At 39.5% G+C, this 24,724-nt stretch overlaps 1 protein-coding gene across 3 annotated transcripts in view; it reads right to left on the reverse strand.

Moving 5' to 3' along the window:
* LOC106093533 (protein turtle) overlaps positions 1-24,724 on the reverse strand; it is a 479,313-nt gene that overhangs the window by 170,603 nt on the left and 283,986 nt on the right. The window lies entirely within an intron of this gene.

Here is a 24,724-nt window from a genome sequence, read left to right on the forward strand (position 1 = left end):
CATTTGTGTGCCTTGATCGTATCTCAAATTAGCAGAGGATGATGTGTTGTTATTAGCGCTTCAAATACTCCCTCCTTCCTGTAGAATATGCCAAGGCTTATAAGGCTGCCAAAATTATGATTAAGTCTTTGAATAGTCTGTGAAAATTAAAATGTTCATCATTCAACCATCTTTGATGTAACAAACACAAATAAAAACCCGTAAGGAAAGGCAAAAGTCGGACGGGGTCGATTATATAATACCCTACATCAGCGAGTCTAGGTGCAGCTATTAATACATGGAACCTATGTTGAAATCTAGTCAGACTTTAATCTTGCATACCTATTAAATAGAAATTTGTACGATTTTCCTACGATAATACCAAAATTATTGCCACTATTGGGTTGCCCAAAAAGTAATTGCGGATTTTTTAAAAGAAAGAAAATGTATTTTTAATAAAACTTAGAATGAACTTTAATCAAATATACTTTTTTACACTTTTTTTCTAAAGCAAGCTAAAAGTAACAGCTGATAACTGACAGAAGAAAGAATGCAATTACAGAGTCACAAGCTGTGAAAAAATTTGTCAACGCCGACTATATGAAAAATCCGCAATTACTTTTTGGGCAACCCAATACAACCTTAAAGGGCCATATCGGATGAAGTATGCATATCGTAAGTAAGGTTAGGTTTCAGTGGCAGTCTGCCATCAGATTCACTTAGACGTTTTCGTCCATTGTGATACCTCAGGAACAGAAAAAGGAAGATGCCTTCCAGCTCCTACTGTTGAACCATTCACATCGCTTTAAAAAGCCCAACAACTTGCGAATATTCACATCAGCTTAATCAGACAGGTTCTCAAAGAAATGAGAACCTAATGTGGAACTCCTTCAGACTGCTAGTGCGGGACACGCAGAAGGTATTCTATAGTCTCTTCTACTTCGATGTCCTCACAGCTTCTGCAAAAGTCGTTGCTGGCAAACTTCAGTATGTCTGCATGCTTTCCGATTAGGCAATGACCTGTCATGACGGACACAATGACTGAGGCGTCTGTGCTAGGCAATGCGAGCAAAGCGGTAGACCTTTTCAAATCTAAATTAGGCCACATAGTTTTGGTATGCTCACAGGCCCCTCTTTGTGACCATCTATCATTCGTTGACCTTCGGACCTGATCCTGAAAACTTAGCATGTCTCTTCTTCTGCGATGTCCTCACATCTTCGGCAAAATTTGTTGCTGGCTACATTCAGTATGTCAACATATTTTCCGATTAGACAGTGACCTGTCATGGCGGACACAATGACTGAGACGTCTGTACTTGCCAATGACAGCAAAGCGGTAGACCTTTCCAAATCTAAATTAGGCCACAAAGTTTCGGAATGCTCACGGCCCCCTCTTTGTGACCATCTATCATTCGTTGACCTTCTGGCCTGATCCTGAAAACTTAGCTTACATGTCGCTAGAGGCATACCCACAGATTTCAGTATCCCTGGAATATGTAGGGTAGTTCCTAGTCTCGCAAGCTCATACGCTTTACAATTCCCCGGGAAATATCTCTGTGGCCCGGCATCCAGAATAGGTGAATTTTGAACTGTTCAGCCATCTCGTCGAGAGATCTGCGACAGTAGAGGACGGTTTTTGTGTGCAGAAATACGTTCTCCAGGGATTTAATGGCTGCCTGGCAGTCTGAGCAGATATTAATGCCAATCGCCGTAATGACATTATATCCACCATTCTACCACTTCCTTAATTGCAAGGATCTCTGCTTGATACACACTGCAGTGGTCGGGTAACCTTTTCGATATGACCAGTTCTAGATCTTTAGAGTACACCCCAAAGCCCACTTGGTTGTTTAGTTTCGAACCATCCGTATATAAGTCCTGGGATATCTCTGTGGCCCGGCACTCAGAACAGGTGAATTTTGAACAATTCAGCCATCTCGTTGAGAGATCTGTTACATTCGTGGGCGGTTTTTGTGTTCAGAATTACGTTCTTCAGGGATTTAATGGCTGCCTGACAGTCTGAGAAAATATTGATGCCAATCGTCGTAATGACATTATATCTAAGCCATTCCTCCACTTCCTTAATTGCAACGATCACCGCTTGATACACACTGCAGTGGTCGGGTAACCTATTCGATATAACCAGTTCTAGATTTTTAGAGTACGCCCCTAAGCCCACCTGGTCGATTAGTTTCGAACCATCCGTATATATAGGGATATCGGTATTCCAATCGATTCTATCAGGAATGGTTAGGTTAGGTTGAAAAGAGGGTGCAGATATAAATCCACTCCATGCCATTATGGACATACACCAGTAATCGGCATGTTGTGCACTCTAAAAACTCTAAAGTTAGCTCTAAAAAAAAAAGTTAGGAATTCCGTGCTACTTACAAAATCCTTAATTGTTTTTAACACCACTCCCTTAAGTTCGTTCATGTCTAGTGTTGTGTCTCCACCTAAGTGCCGGTATCTGTTAGACCCAAAAGCCGGGCAATGACAAAGGAAATGCTCTAATGTCTCATCATCTTCTCCGCATGCTCCACACATGCTATCACTTGCCGCACCGATTTTACATAAGTGAGCTCGTAGTCCTATGAGTCCCGTTATGATACCAATAGTCATACTGACTTCCTCCTTGCTTCCTGTCAGTAATAGCCTCGTCTTCTCACGATCCGGATCCCCCCATAAGATTTTCGTGGTCCTACCGACCGTTTCGCTCTTCCACAATGTTGCATGCGCATTCGTCGCCTACTGCCTTAACTCGGACTGCGTCTACCCGTAAGGCTTCGGGTTAACCAAGTTTATTGACGGCAGTCCTCTGGCCTTCACTACCAAATCGTCTGCCCTTTGATTTCCCCTTACTTCTATCAGGAATAGTGGTAGGGTGTAATACACACTGCCTGGCACATTGCACATTGTATCAAGTTGTATCAAGTATAACACAGTGTCCGTAGCCGCCACAAGACTAAAGAGAAAGCTCCCTTAGCCTCACAGCAGTGGTTGCACCGATTTGTCTAGCCACAATGTCCAGAGACATTAGATGCATCAGATGGTGTCGTTTTCAGTCAGGCTGTGATGCACTAACCAGCCACCCTTTGGATCCGCTTAAGTATTGAACAGTAGGTGGACTTTTAAAGCGCCGTCCACCAGACCACAACACCATATAGCATTATAGGTCTGACAACTGCAGTATATAGCCAATGCATGACACGCCATCTAAACCCCCAAATTTTGCCAATGGCCTCTCAAGAGTCTTCAGCTTTAAGGATGAAAGAATAATACGACGAAAATCGTTCGCCATCGTTTGATAGGGTTTTCCTGCTTTGGGAATAAAAATGACCTTCGTGTCCCTCCATCATCATATATACCTGTATGGCATTCTGATACAAGCAAAATGTCATATATATATCTCCCTAAACCAGGAAACCAGTCTATCAGACACAGCTTGTAATTCAACCGGTGATACAACATCAGGGCATGGCGACTTAAAGGAGTCGAAACTTCTTATCGCCCAAAGGATTTTTGATTCAGATTCAATTTCCCTAATAGCCCCCGACAAATGCATACCAGTGACAATATCTTCTAGCGAGCTTTATTTAAATCTGAACCGGTTTTTTATGAAATTTCGAAAACTGCTGAAACGTCAAATAAAACACCTAACGCTTAAATTTTAAAAAATTGGGCCAAAACGGTGGCTTCTACAGCCTTAAAAGGCCATATCCGCTAAAAGATATATATATGGGAGTTTTATCTATATATCCGGAACGATTTTTATGAAATATTGCATCAAAGAAAAGATCTCATGCTAATTTTTCTAACGATAGGACCAAAATGTTGGTTACTAAAGCCTTAAAACCCCACAATGGTTGAAAGATATGTATGGGAGCTGTATCTAAATCGTAACCGATTCGGACGTCAAATGAAACACGCCCAGCAAAATTTTGCAGTAGCAGCTCGGCCTTCATAAACCATATCGGATGAATGATATATATGAGAGCTCTATCTAAATCTGATCCGATTTTTTTCAAAGTCAATAGCATTTGTCCTTGAACCAAAAAAGGAACTTGTGAAAATTTTCATGACAATCGGACAACAAATGCGATCTGCACCTTGAAAATTAGAATACATGGACAGAAAGACAAACAGACATAGCTAAATCGAATCAGGAAGCCGATCGGTGTACTTATCAATGGGTCTAACTCATTCCAGCCAGAGATGCCAATTTAGTGCTTTTCGCACTAGATTTCGAGTGCTCTCAGCTGCACAGTCTTGGATTGACGGAACCCTAGTAATGACATCTGGAAGATCGTGTTACACGGATGGATCAAAGCTGGAGGACAGAGTGAGCCTGGGGTCTACATTGAGAATCCAGGAACTGAGCTCTGTTTTAGACTGCCTGACCATAATACGGTCCTGCAAGCGGAGATCCGGGCGATCACGGAATACGTGCGGTGGTGTGGTGCTAACGCGAGAATGTCGAGTGTGAACAGTTTTACGGGCAGTAAAATTGCCATAAGGGCAATAACAACCGGGGCAGTAAAGTCACAAACAATCTTGGAGTGTAAGAAGAAGATTAACGCCTTCTCTGATAATGGCAAAATACGCATCGTTTGGGTGCCTGGCCATAACGGAATAAGGGGGAATGAAAGGGAAGGCTAGAGGACTGCCGTCAATAAACTTGGTTAACCCAAAGCCTTTCGGGTCAACGCAGTCCAAGTTAAGGAAGTGGGCGACGAATGCGCATGCAACCTAGTGGAACAGCGAAACGGTTGATAGGATGGCGAAAATCCTATGGAGGGACCCAGATCGTGAGAACACGAGGCTTTTACAAAAACTAAGTAAGAAGCAGGTCAGAATAGCTATTGGTATCACGACGGGACACATAGGACTACGAGCTCACTTATGTAAAATCGGTGCGGCAAGTGATAGCATGTGTAGGGCATGCGGGGAAGATGATTAGACGTTGGAGCATTTCTTTTATCATTGCCCGGCTTTCGCGTCTAACGGATACCGAAACTTAGGTGGAGACACAATACCAGACATGAACCAGCTTAGAGGAGTGGTATTGAAAACAAGCCAATTACTGGCTTGGGTGTATGTCCATAGTGGCATGGGGCGGATTAATACATCCACCCTCTTTTCAACCTTACCTAACCTATATCAGGTTATGTATCGATCTCATGGAAAATTTCAGCCAAATCGGATAAAAATTGCGCCCTCTAGTGGCTCAAGAAATGAAGATCCAAGATCAGTGTATGTGGCAGCTATATCAAAACATGGACCGATATGACCCATTTACAATCCCAACCGTCCTACACCAATAAGAGGAAGCTTTACTCCATCGAAAGTAAACGTGCTTTCGACAGACAGACGGACGGACTTTGCGACATCGACTTAAAATGTCATGAAGATCAAGAATAAATATACTTTATGGGGACTAAGACGAATATTTCGAGGAGTTGCACAATCAATTAATTTTTTTTATTGAAAATGTCAACATTTTCAACCACGATCGTAAGCGAAAAGGTTTCGATTCAATTAAAAAAATTATTGAATCAATTAATTTTTTAATTGAAAACTTCCTAAATTTTAATCGCGATGGTAATTTTAAAACAAAAACCTAGATGCATTTAAAAAAAGACTTATTCCATTAATTTTTTAATTGAAAACATTTTTACTTTCTATTAAATTTTTAATTAAATTTTTATTTGAAAAAATTTCGTGAGTATTTTGTTCTGTGTACAATTATTGAAAGTCATAATAAAATACTTCATAAAAAAGTTCAGTTAAATCAGATAAAAATAGCGCCCTCTATAGGCTGAAGAAGTCAAAATCCAAGATCGGTTCATATGATAGCTAAATCAAAGCAAGAATCGATATGGCCCATTTGCAATCCCAACCGACCTTTTGTAAAAGGAATTATGTTATGCCAAATTTCAAGCGCCTAGCTGTACCGCTCCGAAATTGAGCGTTCTTTCGACAGACGGACGGTCAAACGGACGAGCAAACCTAAATGGACTTATAATGTCAAGTAGATCAAAAATATATATATTCTGTTAGGTATCTAATCAATATTTCGATGTGTTACCAAGGGAATGACGAAATCCTGCGGTGTAAAAATATCTGGTGTAATAATTAGGTACAGCCCTATCTATAATTAGGTACATCTGGATGTGATCTCAGATTAAGATCTTTCCGGACTAACTGATTTGATAATAACATCTCAAAAACATCATATGACGTACTTTTCAAATTTACCACCAACAGAAAACAACCATTAACCAACAATTATATTTGATCACTATGCATGTACATCGTTTCCCTTTTCTTGTGTCATCAAAAAAGTTCCTATTATGACCATGGCTTTAGGTATGAAAACATTTTCCAGGGAATTTATAAAGCAACATGAAAACAAAAAGCTTTTATCCCCAAGGAAACCGTACACACACACATATAGAAGGGGGTAACAATAGCACAAAAAATGTAGTGTTTCCATTACTTTTCAGTACAATGAAATGTGTAAACATGAGGGTGTCGGCGTATGTGGTTTGTCATAATAGAAGTTTCCAGAGGGGACTTTGTTTTCTTTTTCAAGGATAATTGCTCTGAAATGGTTATATGAAATATTCATGAGCGACTAACTTTGAATTAGTAGCGGAACGATTAGTGCAGAGATGTCCTATATGATAGCGGAGGATATATGTATGCTAATGCATATAATAATTTTTTATGGTATAATGATAAACACTTCTCCGTTCGGAATTGGAGGTCCTTTATTATTGAGGTCCTTTTAGTATTGAGCCCAAACTTGAATCGGACAGCACTCATGAATATGTAAGAAGTTTGCTCCTGTTTCTCAATGGAATTTTCATGGGCAAATTAACATTTGCTTATAATGATCCATATATCAGATATTTGACAGCGAAAAACTTTGACGGAATAACACTTAATTTTTTCCCTACTTTATAATTTCTTATAAGAATTATTTCATTCAATAAATTTGTTATTTAAAGAAGCAAAAAAAAGCAATTAGGATAACACCTCGAAATATTCATCTAAGACCCCATCTTCTCTTATATTGGGTTGCCCAAAAAGTAATTGCAGATTTTTCATATAGTCGGCGTTGACAAATTTTTTCACAGCTTGTGACTCTGTAATTGCATTCTTTCTTCTGTCAGTTATCAGCTGTTACTTTTAGCTTGCTTTAGAAAAAAAGTGTAAAAAAAGTATATTTGATTAAAGTTCATTCTTAGTTTTATTAAAAATGCATTTACTTTCTTTTAAAAAATCCGCAATTACTTTTTGGGCAACCCTATATAAAAACAATGTGTTTGTTTGTGTGTTCCGTATAGACTCAAAAATGGCTGAACCGATTTTCTTAAAATTTTCACAGATGGTGCATAATGATCTCGTGATGAAAATAGGGTACTACATTTTTTTGATTTCTGAAGGGGGGGCGGACCCTCCCCCTTACCCAAATTTTCAGAAACGCCAGATCTCAGAGATGGGTGGTGCGGTTTAAACGAAATTTATGTGACCTCTTATAGAAACGCAAAAACAAAAATTTGGTATCCAAATTCCGGATGGGGGGACGCCCCAACCGAAAACCTACCAAATATATATATATAGACCAATCACAACAATATGGGACTCAAATGAAAGGTAGTTAAGATTAGAAACCATATCTGATATCCAATTTTCGGGCCAAGTATTTGGGGGACCACCCCAACCCCCGAAACACCCCCAAATCGGACATATTTAACGACTATGGCAATATGCGGCTCACATGAAAGGTATTTACGAGTAGAATATGAATTTGACATCCAAATGTGGGACCAAGTTTCTGGGGTCCAATCCTTCCCAAAAAACACCCCCCAAACAGGACTTATTTACTGATCATGGCAATATGGGGCTCAAATAAGAGGTATTTGAGTGTAGAATACGAATACGATATCCAAATGTGGGACCAAGTGTTTGGGGGCCGCCCGTCTCCAAAAACACGCCCAAAGGGAACAAATTTACTGACCATAGCAATATGGGGCTCAAATGAAAGGTCTTTGGGAGTAAAGATCGAATCTGATACTAATACTCGGGAAAAGAGTCTATGGTGCCACCCCACCCCACTGCAATATGGGGAGGAAGAGATATTTTAGAGTGGAACACGAAAATATATTTTCAGGGCCAAGCCACTGAGTGGCCGCCCCATCCCCCATCACAACCCCCAAATAGGACGTATTTGCTCACCATAACAATTTAGACCTTAAGAGATTGGAGTTCGATATTGATAGTTTTTAGGGCCCCATAGACCAAACCGGAGGCCACCTTAGAGCAGATGTTAGCATGTCCGCCTATGACGCTGAAAGCCTGGCTTCGAATCCTGCCGAGACCATCAGGAAAAATGTTCAGCGGTGGTTTTCCCCTCCTAATGCTGGCAACATTTGTAAGGTACTATGCCATGTTAAACTTCTCTCCAAAGAGGTGTCGCACTGCGGCACGCCGTTCGGACTCGGCTATAAAAAGGAGACCCCTTATCATTGAGCTTAAACTTGAATCGGACTGCGCTCATTGATATGTGAGAAGTTTGCCCCCGTTCCTTAGTGGAATGTTCATGGGCAAAATTTGCATTTGCATACCCCAAACCGGTCATATCTGCTGACATTTGCAATGAGAAAACAAATTTAATACCCAATTTTGAGGCCAATGGCAATATACGGATCAAAAAAATAATATTTTAGAGTAGAGCACGATGCTGATATATTTTCATGACTAAGGTTTGGGGTACCACCCGCTCACCAAAACATCCCTTAATCGAACATATACACCAACCATGTTATATTAATGGTTTTGGGGAGTAGAGCACGAAATTTATACCCACTTTCGGGACCTATTTGCTGGGGGTCTACCCTTTCCCCAAAACACCCCTCAAACAGCAATTATTTACTGACCATCGAAATATTGGGCTCAAATAAAGGTATTTGGGTGTAGAATACAAATGTGATATACAAATGTGGGACCATGTATTTGGGGCACCGCCCCTTTCCCGAATAAGCACCCAAAGAGTTAGCAGAAATTTACCGACCATGGCAATATGTGGCTGAAATGAAAAGTATTTGAGATTAGGAAACGAATTTGATAACCAATTTTGGAACAAATGTTTGGGGGAGGCTTCATCCCATAGACTTCTCTTAAACCAATGGCAATTTTCGGTTTAAGCAAATGGTATTTGAAAGTAGAGCACTTTTCTTATATTTGTTCAAGGCTAAGTGTCTGGGGACCACCTTACACCCGAAAAAACCTCTAAATCGGACATACATATTTACCGATTATGACAATATGGGTGGCTCAAATAAGAGGTATTTGGGGGTAGAGCACGAAATTCATACCCACGGAAGTCCACACTGGGGGCCCATACCACCCTAGGGGTTTTCCCCTTCCCACAATCCAAACTTAAATAGCCCTTAACCTTTCGAGCAAATTCGTAGTACAATAAAGATAATATGAGAAAAAGCATTTATATTGTTATGCTATTAGTCTAGCGATGTACATATACAATTTGTCGTAGCATGGTATTTTACTAAAAGCTCTTTAGTTGTCGAAAATAAACTTGCAAAGATAGTTTTGTTCCATATAAAGTAAAAGAAGGCGCAGCAGAGCGGGCCCGGTTCAGCTAGTAAAGTATTCTTGATCGTAATGCGATTTAAGTCGATATAGACATGTCCGTCCGTCTGTCTGTTGAAAGCACGCTAACTTTCGAAGGCGCCTGAAATTTTGCACATATACATATAGTGTAGGTCGGTTGTGATTGTAAATGGGCCAAATCGGTCCACGTTTTGATTTAGCTTCCATATCAACCGATCTTGCCATCTTGAACCAATAGAGAGACCAATTCTTATCTTATTTGGCTGAAATTTTGCATAACGTGTTTTGGTATGACTTCCATCAACTGTGTTCAGTATCGATCAAATCAGTCTATAACCTGATATAGCTCCCATATAAACCGATCTCCCGATTATGCTTCTAAAGCCTATAGAGGGCGCAATTCTTATTCAATTTGGCTGCAATTTTGAACAACGACTTTTTCCATGACCTTCAATGTACATACCAAATATGGTCTCATATCTCCCGATCTCTCGATTTTATTACTCGAGCCTCTAAAGCTGCGCATTTTTTTTTTCCAAATTGGCTGCAATTTTACACAATGACTACACTATGGTCTCTAACATTCAATTATGGTCCACCTACAACTTGATATAGCTCCAATAGCATAGAAATTCTTATCCATTATCAAAAAAATAAAAAACTCGACAATTACGATCCATAGTGGGGCGGTATATAAGATTCGGCCCGGCCGAACTTAGCATGCTTTTACTAGTTTCGAGATGCAATGATGACTCATGAAGTACGTGTGGATTGCAGTCTGACCAATAACGCATATTTTGCTCCATGACTAAGCCATTTAGCCAGAAGTGCGCCGCCTCATCGATAAAATGGACATAGCGCTCTTAAAGTTGAGGCCACTGACTCCACTTAATAATTTCGACTCGTCGTTGGCTAATATACGAGCCATCATGAAATGGCAAACCTTACTGAAGTGAAATGTCAAAAGAGCGGCAAAAAATATGGCCTCGGTCTTCTTTCGTAGCGTCCCTGAAAAAAAAACCTGTGTACTAAGAGTCAGCAGACTGTATGTGCTGTTATTATCAGACTTATAACTATGAGTGTTAGTGGTTAAGTTCAAAAATCGACTCGTGATATAGCATTCCTTGGTATTCGTAGCTGTTGGAGGTTGTAAACATAGTCGTCTATAGTTTAAAAAACTAAAATCGAGAGATCGTTTTATATGTGGGCTAAATTTAAACATGGACCGAATGGCACATTTACAATCCATACCTTTCCAACATCATTAAGAAGAAATTGTGTAAAATTTAAGGGGACTTGCTTTACTCGTTCGACGTCCTTCTTCGTTCTTTCGTAAGACGGATAGGCACAGAATTCCAACCCCCCACACAAAGGTACATATCTTTTGTCTAATTTGACTTATTTGGACCCTAAAAACTTAAATTTTTCACAAATTTTGCAGAAATTTGTTATGCAAAGTACACTTATTATCTCCAAACTTCCGCACTATATACAACCCTTAAGGCCTCCATATAAACACGAAGCTAAATTGGTCTTCTTTAAACCTAAGAATCCTCATTCATTGACCGACTTCCCAGTTTTCATAGCAATACACATAACAACATGGCTACTTTGTATAGATTTTAACAGAATCCAGTGAAGAAGGTATTTAAAAATCAGACCCGACCAAACTTAAAGCCTTATTTACTGGTTTTAAATTCATATATTTTTTGACTGCTAAAAAGTAAATACCGAATGTTTGATGAAAACACCAAAGCAGTGTATTTTTTTTCGCAAAAATAATCTGTTTATAACTTTCTTTCATTGCGCTAAAAGCTCTCATATTTTAAGATTCTCTGCCTCTGAATTCCTAGTCGGCTTCATTGAAACCTCTTGTGGTTACAATTCAGCCGCCATTAGAAACTTAACGATGTCTTTGTTGTTATTGTTGTTTTTATATTTCTTTGCTCTGAGTCGACAAACAACAACAGACAGATGCGTACGTACCATTGTGTGTGTGTGTGGGTGCCAACAACAATTGCGAAGGATAAGTGCACGATGGCACCTATAATAACAGCAACCACTCTCAGGATACACCAGGATACTGAGGTTACCAACGTTGCTATTTGTAGCCACATTTTCTTCTTACGCTCGTCATCATACCACGTGGGAGTGGAGTGGGTGGAGGTGGAGTTCTTGGAGTAAAATGGGCGAGGAGTAGACAAAAAGTCCATTCATTGTTGTATGATGCGGTGTAGTTGGTATCGTAGAACATTAAGTGTGGTTTGGGTTTTTGCATATTTAATAGGAATTTTACAGAGAGCGAATGTTGAATGTTTTGCAACATCATCGACATCACCGACTTCCTCTCATCCCCATCTCCACAATGCCGCATTTTCAGATTACAATGGTGTTTTTCTTTTGGTTTTCGGTTTTCGGTTTTCGGTTTTGTAGCTATGGAATTGTTAATGGAATGTTTGTTTCTATTGTTGCTTGTTTTTGGTTTCGCTTAACATTTAACCACAATTAACTTCAGCAATATTGCTTGGCAGAAAACTCAAGAGGATTTCTTGCTTTTTAGTTCTTAGTAGTTAGCTGTGACTAATTTCTGGGCAGGGGGAGATAGCTGTATTCGCCCACTATGGCAACTGGAGATGTAATTGAAATATTTGAAATCATCTGCTTTCATAGGATGCCTTGCTTGGATGATTATTTGATGGTAAAAATGGTATTCAATTCAAAAGTTGTTTAATTATATTTTGCTATATGGAGATGGTTTTTGGAGGAAATATTTCATCAGAACTATGTAAAGTTACCTTTGGCCAGTATGAACCATAACCATTATGGATTCTGTGTACAACTTACACCAGTTAGCTTAGTTTGCATGAAAATGCAAAGACATGCAATAACGTGGTTTGTATATTAGATTTTAGCAAAGGTTTGATAAAGATTTAGTTATGCCTCCTAGGGAATGGGAAATCCTATACTAGCGGACTTTGTTGAAGCGACTCAACATTCTTACAACGAATAAGTTTGTATTGACTTTTGAGCTAGTAGATGAAGACTTTAGTACATATGTAGCTTGGTGAAAACCTCATAGTCACAATCTTTCGTTGTTGGGAAAAGTTTTTGAATGGTGGTATATTCATTTTATCATTCCCTTTGCAACACATCAAAATATCCATTTTTGACCTTATGAAGTATATATATTTTTGATCGTCTTAAAAATCTAAGACGATACAGCCATGTTCGTCCGTCCGTCTGCCCGTCTGTCTGTATGTTGAAATCACGCTACCGACTTTAAAAATGAAAATGATTAGCTGAGACTTTGCACAAATTTTGCCCATGAACATTCCACTAAGGAACAGGGGCAAACTTCTCACATATCAATGAGTGCAGTCCGATTCAAGTTTAAGCTCAATGATAAGGAACCTCCTTTTTATAGCCGAGTCCGAACGGCGTGCCGACACCTCTTTGGAGAGAAGTTTTACATGACATAGTACCACACAAATGTCGCCATTTCTGATGGTCTTGCCAGGATTCGAACCCAGGCGTTCAGCGTCATAGGCGGACATGCTAACCTCTGCGCTAAGGTGGCCTCCTGTAACTTTGCACACATTCTTTTTTTATCCAAAGGCAGGTTAAGTTCGAAGTTGGGTTATATCGGAGTGTATCTTTATATAGCCCCCATATAGACCGATCTTGCAAAATAATGTTTTAAACCCATTAAAGCTACAATTATTGTCCAATTTCGCTGAAATTTGCCACAACCATACTCGACATTCATACTGAGCATGGTTAAGATCAGGCTATATTTGAATATAGCTGTCAAATAGACTGATCTCCCGATTTAGGATCTTGGGCCCATAAAATGCGAATTTATTACCTGATTTTGCCAAAATTTGGTACAAGTATCTATGTAAGGTTTTCCAACATCCGTTCCCTATATGGTTCAGATCGGTTTTTAATTGGATATAACTGCCATATATTGCGATCTACTGATTTAAAGTCTTGGGTCCATAAAAATTTGAAAATTGTGCACAGTAGTCTGTGTTAGACCCTTCAATATTCGTGTACAATATGGCCCCCATCGGCCTATATTTCGACATAGCTGCCATATAGACCAATCTCCCGATCTAAGGTCTTGAGCTCATAAAAGGCGCATTTTTATCCGATTTCGCTGAAATTTGGCATAGTGACCTACAATAGGCTTTTCGACATCTGTGTCCTATATGGTTCAGATGGATCCATATTTCGACACAGCTGTCATATAGACCAATCTCCTGATCAAATGTCTTGAGCCCACAAAAGGCGCATTTATTATCCAATTTCGTTGAAATTTTACTTAGTGATCTATGTTAAACTTTTCGATATCCATGCCCTATAAGGCTCAAATCAGTCTATAGTTGGATATATACCGATCTCCCGATGTTAGTCCTTCGACCCAGCGTTTATTACCCGATTTCGCTGAAATGTGACACAGTGAGCTTTGTAAGGCCCTACGATATCCGCATTAAATATGACCGCCATCGGTCTATATTTGGATATAAATAGCTGCCATATAGAGCAATATCCCGTTTTAAGATCTTGGGGCCATTTCTGCCATATAGAACAATATCCCGTTTTAAGGCCTTGGGTCCATATCTGATTTCGCTGAAATTTGGCACAGTGACCTATGTTAGGCATCTCGACATCCGTGATCTCTTCGGTTCAGATTGGTCTATATTTTGATGTAGTTGCCATATTGACCAATATTCTGTTTTAACAAAACAATTTATCGCGCACTTCATCCATTCCGTCGACGAAGTTTATTTTTGGCTCAATGGGTACGTAACGTAAATAAGCAGAACAATCGATTTTGGAGTGAATATCAGCCAGAAGCATTGCAAGAGCTACCAATGCATCCCGAAAAAGTCACAGTTTGGTGCGGTTTATGGGCTGGTGCCATCATTGGACTGTACTTCTTCAGAGATGATACGAATCGTAACGTAGTGGTGAATGGTGAGTGCTATCGTGAGACGACATCAAACTTTTTTCCATCCAAAATGCAAGAGCTGGACTTGCATGGTATGTGGTTTCAAAGTGACGGTGCCGCATGTCACACAGCACGCGTAACAATGGACTTATTGAGAGGCGAGTTCGGTGAACATTTCACCGAACAGTCAACTGGTCGCCAAGATCGTGAGATTTAATGCTTTTAGACTATTTTTGGTGGGGATATGTTAAAGCTTATGTCTAGACAGACAAGCCAGCTTCAATTGATGTATTGCAAGACAAACTTTGAAGCCATTATTCGTGAGATACCGACTGAAATGTTGGAAAGAGTACGCCAAAATTGGACTAAGCGAATGGACCATTAATAAGTATACCGATCGACTCAGAATTACTTTCTGATTCGATTTAGCTATGGCCATCTTTCTGTTTGACCGTCTGTCTGTCTGTCAGTCTGTCAGTCTGTCTGTCTGTTTGTCTGTCTGTCAGTCAGTCAGTCAGTCAGTCAGTCAGTCAGTCAGTCAGTCAGTCAGTCAGTCAGTCAGTCAGTCAGTCAGTCAGTCAGTCAGTCAGTCAGTCAGTCAGTCAGTCAGTCAGTCAGTCAGTCAGTCAGTCAGTCAGTCAGTCAGTCAGTCAGTCAGTCAGTCAGTCAGTCAGTCAGTCAGTCAGTCAGTCAGTCAGTCAGTCAGTAATTTGTGTACAATGTACAGGTCGCAGTTTTCATCCGATCGTCTTAAATTTTGGTACAGGCATGTTTTCAGTCTAGAGACGAACCCTTTTGAAATTGGGAAAAATCAGGTTGAATTTGGATATAGCTCCCAGATATATGTGCGTCCGATTTTCAGTAATAATGCTATAAAATGGTAATTTGTAAACCGAATCTCTCGAAATTTGGCAGAAAGGATTTCGTCTTGACTCTCGTTACTAGTGACGAATTTCATGGCAATCGGTTCAGATTTACATATACCTCTCATTTATATTTATCGCCCGATTTTTACTTCTAGAGTCACAGCAAGCGCATTTATTGACCAATCCTGCCAAAGTTTTACACAACGCTTTCCTCGACGACTACCACAATATCTGCGAAGTTTGCTCGAAATCGGTTCAGATTTAGATATAGCTCCCATATATATGTTCGTTCGATTTTGAGAAATATTACAATAAAGTGCTCATTTGTTAATCGATTCTCTCGAAATTTGACTCTCGACATTGCTTATGAATTTCATGGAAATCGGCTCAGATTTAGATATAGCTTTCATGTATATATATATCGCCCGATTTTAACTTCTAGAACCACTGCAAGCGCATTTATTGACCAATCTTGCCAACATTTGTGGTCGCAAGAGCTAATAACACTTCGTGTCAGCTATCCTGTAGTTGCTAGACTTACTGGTTCGTTCGTTCTACAACTCCCTGGGATATTTCTATGGCCTGGCATCCGATTTTTTAATTCAGAAATACATTTAAGGCAGTTTTAATGGCTGCCTGGCTGTCTGAGAAGATATTAATGGCAATCGTTGTTATGACATATCTTAGCTATTCCACAACTTTTTTAATCCCATGGCAGCCGGTTGTACGTACCGGATTGACCCGATGAAGTCTTTCATCGACAAGTGCTGCTGCCTTTGTGTACAACACACTGCTACAAAACAACAACAACCAATCCTAGTTCTTCAGAGTACACCCAAAGCCCATCTGGTTCTATTACCAGGAATATTGTAGTGCTTACCGGTTCCATCAGAAAAAGCTTCAATACATGGTATCTAATTAGAATGCTCTCAATGAATGTGCTAGGAGATGCAGGGTATTATATAAACGTCGTCGCCAGACTTTTTTGTCGCAAATGCAAAAATCTATCAATTTTCAATCTTTGGTGTTAAAGATTGTTTAATTTCATTATAAAATAATTTTTTTTTTTGCTTAGTCTACTTAAATCTACTTTCTTTTCGTCTTATTTGCAATTCCATTGCCATATTGTTGTCTTCCATTATCTCCATTCCATTGCTATGACCATTTAATCTTTACTTTGCATTTATTTCATTTAGAGTCTCATTAAATTGGCTTCTTTTACTCCGTAAGCGATTTGGTATTTTCTTTCATTCTTTGCTTTAATCTTTGTTTTCCTATGGCGGACTTACTGTTTGTGTTCGTCTTCGTTTTATTTTGCTGTGAAACAGGGTCGGTAGCTGTCAGGAAACTGTCTATTTAAAATGTCTATTTGACCATTTATCTTTAAAAGATTACAGCCACCACAAAAACAGAAGATGACGACAAGGAAATGTTACATCTACTTTCGAGTCGTGGATAAGGTGGTTGCCGTTGAAATGATGTAAAAGAAAAAATGTTGGAACACTTTGACATAACCACAAAAAGGTAATTTAGGACATGAAAAGAACTGGCATTCTTTAGCCAGTGGAAGGTAGGTAGATAAGCAGCGAGTGAGAGAGGGAGAAAGATGCAATGCACAATGACACGCGATTCCACCTACATATCCTTGTAGAAGAACACTTACAGTAAGAACACTTGGTAAAATGAATAACAATGCCCGAAGAAAGGGGAAGTTATAGATTAAAGTTAATTCTATTAAAAATGATTTTGTCAAGTCACACGTTTTCATTCTTCCCTGAGAGAAAAAAAAACTTCCATTCATTTTCCACTATCATAAGATGAAATTGAATTTTCATGAAAAATTGTTAGTGGCTCAAGGGGTGGCACTTTACAATAGAATGAGAAGCACGATTTTACGTGTAGGTATTTATAGTGCTTTGTGAGTGGTTGTTTCTTTGAAATTTACTTTATTAAAAATTTAATTAAAAACAGTTTTTCAATCAAGATTCCATGTTATCGATTTTGTCAAAGAGTGCTGGCGGAATTCGAAAAGTTGATCAAAAAATCAAACATCAAACCGATGACTTTGGTATAGGCACATTCTCCAGCAGAGACAAAGAGGAACATCTGGTAATTGTTACTGATAGTGTGCTTGGGATATGGAAAGAACATTTTTCCAAGCTTCTAGTGTCCGACGATGGCGGCGAATAAGATACCGCAGAACCAATCCCTGGTGATGGTATAGAATAGTAATCTCCTGGTCAAAATGTGGTCCAAGCAGCAGTCAGAATGAGGTCCAAGCAACAGTGACCCGACTGAAAGATAACAAGGCAGCAGGAGCCGATGGATTATTCGCTGAACTATTTAAGATGGAGGTGACGTGCTGATAAGGCATACGCATGAGATCGTCTGCGCGATCTGGCTATTTGATACACTGTCATAAAATTTGGGTGTAGAATTCGAATCTGGCATAAAACTCTATCTATCTTAGAGTCAGGGGTCCACCCCACCTCAAAATAACAGCCAACGGGACATACGGGCCGACCAGGAAAATCAAATTTAAACTCCAATAGAAATTATTTGATAGTAGGGATACACTTGGCATCTCGTATTAGGGTATATTGGAACCGGGATGAACCTGAGGGTTTTTATACCAACCACCATAGGATGGGGATATACTAATCTAGTCATTCCGTTTGTAATACCTCGAAATATTCGTGTAAGACCCCATAAAGAAGTTTTGGCAGCCCGAACAAGAGGCGCCCGGACCACCTAAGCCTTGAAATTTTGCACGTCATCTCGATTTCACCTCAGTTCTTACCATTTCAAATTTCAAAGGGTTATCTTTATTCGATCTTCAATGGTATATTCTTTTTGGATTCTATCCCACTGTGTAACATTGGGATGAGGGGAAAGTTGTGATCATTTGGAACATGCAACCTTATAAGGTCTCTATTCGAATCTATGACACCAAGACTGCGGTTATACTGAAGCAACTCAGCATGCTAACGAAGAAAGGCTACCGCCCCAGTTCCATATGTAGGAAGTTTTAAGACTACATGACACCGAAACCGATTCGATGTGAGATCTTCAGGATTGCTTTCCTGGAAGAGTGGATTGGGAGATAGATGCAGATTTTGAAAAAGTTGAGACCTCGATATTTGGTGATGGCTCCAAGATAGAGTCAAGGATGGGATTGGAAATCACGGCGAGCGAACCAGTCACCGGTCTTGCATAAGTACCACTTGTTGAACTACTGAACATATTGGAGTACGGAAATTAGTGTTGAGATAAAATCTATACATGTATGCTAAATAGACAGAACACTGAGGCATATCGCCGGCCGATGGAGCTGATGGCTTTTGATAAGAATTTAGTGAGCACTATTACGGTCACTCTGTGATAGACCAAGTGGTGCGCAAACGTGAATCCAGCATAACAATTATTGCTGTATCTACCAGGACTGATCAACAATTAACAGTAATTTTCAAATTTCGTAAGTTAGGTATGTTTGATTTTCCCACTTTTATACCCACCACCCAAGGATATACCCCCAATATTCATTTTGTCATTCCGTTTGCAACACATAGAAATATTCAGTTCCGACCCTTAAGGTATATATATTCTTGATCAGCGTAAAAATCTAAGACGATTTAGCAATGTCCGTCTATCTGTCGTCAGTCCGTTTGTCTGTTGAAATCACGCTGCAGTCTCTAAAATTAGAGATATTGAGCTGAAACTTTGCACAGATCCATAAGCAGGTTAAGTTCGAAGATGGGCTATATCGGACTATACCTTGATATAGGCCCCAAATAGACCGATCCGCCGATTTAGGGTCTTGGGCCCACATTTATTAACCGATTTTGTTGAAATTCGAAACAGCGGATTGTGTTAGGCCTCTCGAGATCCTTCTTCAATTTGGCCCAGATCGGTACAAATTTGGATATAGCTGCCATATAGACCGATCTCTCGATTTAAGGTCTTGGGCCCATAAAAGGCGCATTTATTATCCGATCTCGTCGAAATTTGAGACCGTGAGTTACATTAGGCCCTTCGACATCCCCCCTCAATATGGCTCAGATCGGTCCAGATTTGGATACAGCTGCCATATAGATCGATCTCTCGATTTAAGGTCTTGGGCCCATAAAAGGCGCATTTAATGTCCGATTTTGCCAAAATTTTGGACAGTGAGTTGTAATAGGCCAGCCGACATCCTTCTTCAATTTGGCCTAGATCGGAGCAGATTTGGATATAGCTGCCATAAAGACAGATCTCTCGATTAAAGGTTTTGGGTCAATAGAAGGCGCATTTATTATCCAAATTTTGCCACAATTTGAGTTAGTGAGTTATGTTAGGCCAGTCGACATACTTCTTCAATTGGGCCCAGATTTGGATATAACTGCCATATAGACTGATCTCTCGATTCAAGGTTTTGGGCCCATAAAAGGCGCATTTATTGCCCGATGTCGCCGAAATTTGGGACAATGAGTTAAGTTAAGCCCCTCGACATACTTCTGCAATATGACATAGATCGGTTCAGATTTGGATATAGCTGCTATATAGACCGATCTCTCGATTTAAGGTTTTGAGCCCATAAAAGGCGCATTTATTGTCCAATGTCACCGAAAATTGGGACAGTGAGTTATGTAAGGACCTTCGACATCCTTCTTCATAATTGAAGAAGGATGTCGAAGGCCCAGATCGGTCCAGATTTGGATAAAGCTGCCCTACAGACCGATCTCTCGATTTAAGGTTTTGAGCCCATAAAAGGCACATTTATTATCCGATTTTGCCAAAATTTGGGACAGTGAGTTGTGTAAGGACCTTCGATATTCTTCTTCAATAAGACCCAGATCGGTCCATATTTGAATATAGCTGCCATATAGACCCATCTCTCGATTTAAGGTTTTGAGCACATCAAAGGCGCATTTATTGTCCGATGTCACCGAAATTTGGGACAATGAGTTATGTTAAGCCCCTCGATATATTTCTGCAATTTGGCTCAGATCGATCCAGATTTGGATACAGCTGCCATATACACCGATCTCTCGATTTAAGGTTTTGGGCCCATCAAAGGCGCATTTATTATCCGATTTCGCCGAAATTTGGGACAGTGAGTTGTTTTAGGCTCTTCGACATCCCTCTTCAATTTGGCTCAGATCGGTTCAGATTTGGATATAGCTGTCATATAGACCGATCTCTCGATTTAAAGTCTCGGTCCCATAAAAGGCACATTTATAATCCAATTTCACTGAAATTTGACACAGTGACTTATGTTAGGCTTTTCGACATCCGTGTCGTTTATGGTTCAGATCGGTATATATTTGGATATGGCTACCACAAAGACCAATATTTTGTTCTACAAAATCGAACAATGACTTGTACTTATTAGACCTCCATATATGCGTATCGAATTCGGTTTAATTTGAACCATATTTCGATAAAGCTGCTGTGGAGGCATAAATTATGCATTTTTCACCGGATTATGACAAAAGGTGGTTTACATATATACCCGAGGTGGTGGATATCCAAAGTTCGGCCCGGCCGAACTTAACACCGTTTTACTTGTTTTCTGTTATGTTTGGATTGTCAGTTTTTTTTTTTGACAAATAAAAACTCGTATTTTGGTGTGCTCTTCGGTTTTTTACTATTCAAAAAACTGGATCAAGGAAACTGTATTAAGTTTTGTGTAACCAAAAATCGCGTGTCAGAAGTGTTTCGAGAATTGGAATAGGAGAAAACTGGAAAAAAATATATATGAGGAGGATTAATTTGAAGTGGGCAAGATACTTATTGATGAATAAGTTCATACATTAAAAAAAAATTAAAATAACGGTTATTTTTTGATTAGACCTCATTTGTTGATGAGGATGTAGAGGAGACGATTGATCACTTACTTTGTTCATGGGACAAGCAGTCATGTGTAGAAGGCTTTGGATCACTGGTTTGCACACACCGAGTGGATTCTTTGGTGGGCATAGACCGAGGCTCTTCAAGAAATCAACATTAATGTTGACCGGGAGCGACAGATATCTTCTACAACCGCCAAAAGACAAAAGGAATTTAAAATGTGCAAATTCCATTTGTTTGAAATGTGGGCACTAACTCGAATTAAAACGCTTGGGGTCAGATATTTATATTCAGAGCTTCTAGCCAGTATTTTTTAATGGTTTACATGGATTGTTAAGTTTACCTTGTGCATAAAATATTGTTCCCAAAAAAGATTCCCTACGTTGTTTGATTAAACAAAAAAAAGGTATAACGACCACTCTCCCAAAATCATGGACTTTTCTCAGCATTCTAAAAATGTGAAACTACAATTCTCCCACTCTCTGCCACCGTAGGGATAGGGAAAAACTTATCAAAAATACAGTACAGTTACAGTTGTACACCTCATATTAAGTGAATAAATAAACTGACAAGAAATACTGTTCAAGCTTTCTTAGAAGTGCTTCTAAAAAGCAGATCCCACACATATTCACACCTTCACTGCAGAAGCACACTCCACACGAAACAACATAACATTTATCAAGATTTACAAATAAAATTTATGACCAACCATTTATTTTATTTAGAAGCTGTGATGGAAGCAAACGAACTAGTGGCTTTGTTGTTACGATGGACCATGGACCCTGGACCGACCATCATCCATTGTGAGATGTTATGAAAATTCTTACACATCCTCATTTTGGGCTGGGTAGGTGGAAATTGCAAAAGGATATCTTCTTTTTGCACACAACAAGATAGAAGTATGAAGGATATAAATGGGCGCCACTCTTGTTGTGACCACAAAGAGATGCCAAAATGAGAATACATAACAAAAAACCTCCCCTGGATTGACATTATGTCCATAAGTTGCCTCAATGCCAGGCTGGGCAACAGAAAAAAGCTGAATGGTTAACCTTTTACACACCTTTGCGGCACCTACACATGCACACACATGGAATGATGAAAGGCAAAAACACATGCATACGAAATTACTTCCCACTTCCCACTCGCCCTGCAAAATAGATGGAAGAAAATGAGAAAAGGAAGTTATTGAATATGAGCAAAAAGAGGCTGCCATTGTGGCTCTTTACTGGCAGGCGGCAGTGTTGACAACCATGGTGTCCTTGTCTTATATAAGGTGTTGTATGTATGTACCTAAAAAGCCCTAGAACGTGGCGCCAACCAACCACCCAACTGACAGCATCTAAGAGGCAGACAACTACAGCTCACAATTCCATAAATATTTATGAGGAAAACGTGTGAAAAAGTGTCATTATGATGAATATGAAAACATTAGTTTTCCCAAGTAATTGAACGTGGCAATTCTCCCTGACAACCCCCTCCCCCCCCACTAACTTTGTCCTTCTCGCATACAATCTTCATGTAGTCATGCTTGTATCTCTTGCTTCACACTTTTTGAATTCATACAAAAAGTTTTGCCACATTTGGTGAATGGAAAGCTGTTTTCAGCTATACTTTCTTTCATTTTTTTTCCTTTTCTAAGAAAATTGGTTTCTACTTAAGTTTGAGTGATTGCACCGAAAAGCATCCACATCCAAAAATGGAAAAAAGCAGTAATATTATATTTACAAGTGGAAACTGGGTGTGATTTCCAAACTCGATTTTGCTATAATTCAACATCTCTTCCTTCTAACGCGAAGCAAAAAAAGAACAACATTGAGGTAATGTACTTTTGCCAGAGAAAAACTTGTGTACTTTTTATTTTGCTAATAAAAGAAATTTGCAAGAAAACGAAAAAAACTCATAACGACATTTGTTACTTAACTTCATACACAAGTTTGCTAAGTGCCAAGTGTGAGAAGTGATTTCTTTTGCGATAGTTTTAAGGTGAAACTAAACCAACTACTCGTATGCGTATTGCAGCTTTGATTCAGGTGGAAAATAATCTCTCAATTGTTTCATCAATTTTTATATACACCACCATAGGATGGGGGTATACTAATCTAGTCATTCCGTTTGTAACACCTCGAAATATTCGTCTAAGAGATATTTTTATGATCGTCTCGACGTTCTGGTCCAATGTAGCGTCTGTCTGTCGAAACCACAATAGCGGCCGAACGGGTAAAGCTAACCGCTTAAAAATTTGCACCGATACTTAGTACCGTTGTAGGTCGTTGGGGATTGCAAATGGACCATATCGGTTCATATTAAGTTATAGCACCCATATCAACCGATCTTCCGATTTGACTTCTTGAACCCTTACAAGCCACAATTTTTTTCCGATTTGGCTGAACTTTTGAATGCGGTGTTCTGTTACGAGTTCCAACAACTGTGTCAAGTACGGTCCGAATCGGTCCATAACCAGATATAGCTCCCATATAAACCGATCTCCCGATTTGACTTCTTGACCCCCTGGAAGCCCCAATTTTTGTCCTATTTGTTTGAAATTTTACACATGGTGTTCCGTTTTGACTTCCAACAAATGTGCCAAGAACAGTGCTAATCGGTCTATAACCTGCCAATAACCTTGCCAAGTAGGGTCCAAATCAGTCTATAACCTGGTATAGTTCCCATACAAACCGATCTCCCGATTTGACTTCTGGACCCCTTACAAGGCGCAATTTTTGTCCGATTTGGCTGAAATTTTTTGCATAGTGTTCTGTTATGACTTCCAACAACTGTGTTAAGAACGTTCCAAATCGGCCAAAGACCTGATATTACCCCCATATAAACCGATCTCCCGATTTGATTTCTTGAGCCCCTGAAACCCGCAAATTTTATCCGATTTGGCTTAAAATTTGCATGCGGTGTTCCGTTATGACTTCCAACAACTGTGCTAAGTACGTTCCGAATCGGTCCATAACCTGATATAGCTTCCATATAAACCGATCTCACGATTTGATTTCTTGAGTCTCTAGAGGGTGCAATTTTTATTTCATTTATTTTAAATTTTGGCAGTGGCCTTTTTTTATGACTTCTGGACTATACCGAGTATGGTCTAAATCGATCCATAACCTGCTGTAGCTGCCATAGAGACCGATTTGAATTTTGCATGTTGAGCCCCTAAAAGTAGACCTGGCAAAATATCGATGGCACTATCGATAATATCGATATTTTAGTTATTGGCTGAATATCGATTGATATCCTATCGATACTATCCGCAAAGTTTCACTTTTTGCAAAATTGAACAAAAATATATCCTAATCATATATTTTTCAATCGTGCTTTGTGTTGAGCGTTTCAAGTGTTGTTCAAATCGGCCCATAACCAGATATAGCTTCCTCATTCTTGGGTATATAGACGACGAAATTTTCATCAAATTGGGCAAAAATTTTGTACAATGATTTCTCTCATGATC

Source organism: Stomoxys calcitrans, chromosome 3 (genome assembly GCF_963082655.1).
Source record: "Stomoxys calcitrans chromosome 3, idStoCalc2.1, whole genome shotgun sequence".
NCBI lineage: Eukaryota > Metazoa > Arthropoda > Insecta > Diptera > Muscidae > Stomoxys > Stomoxys calcitrans.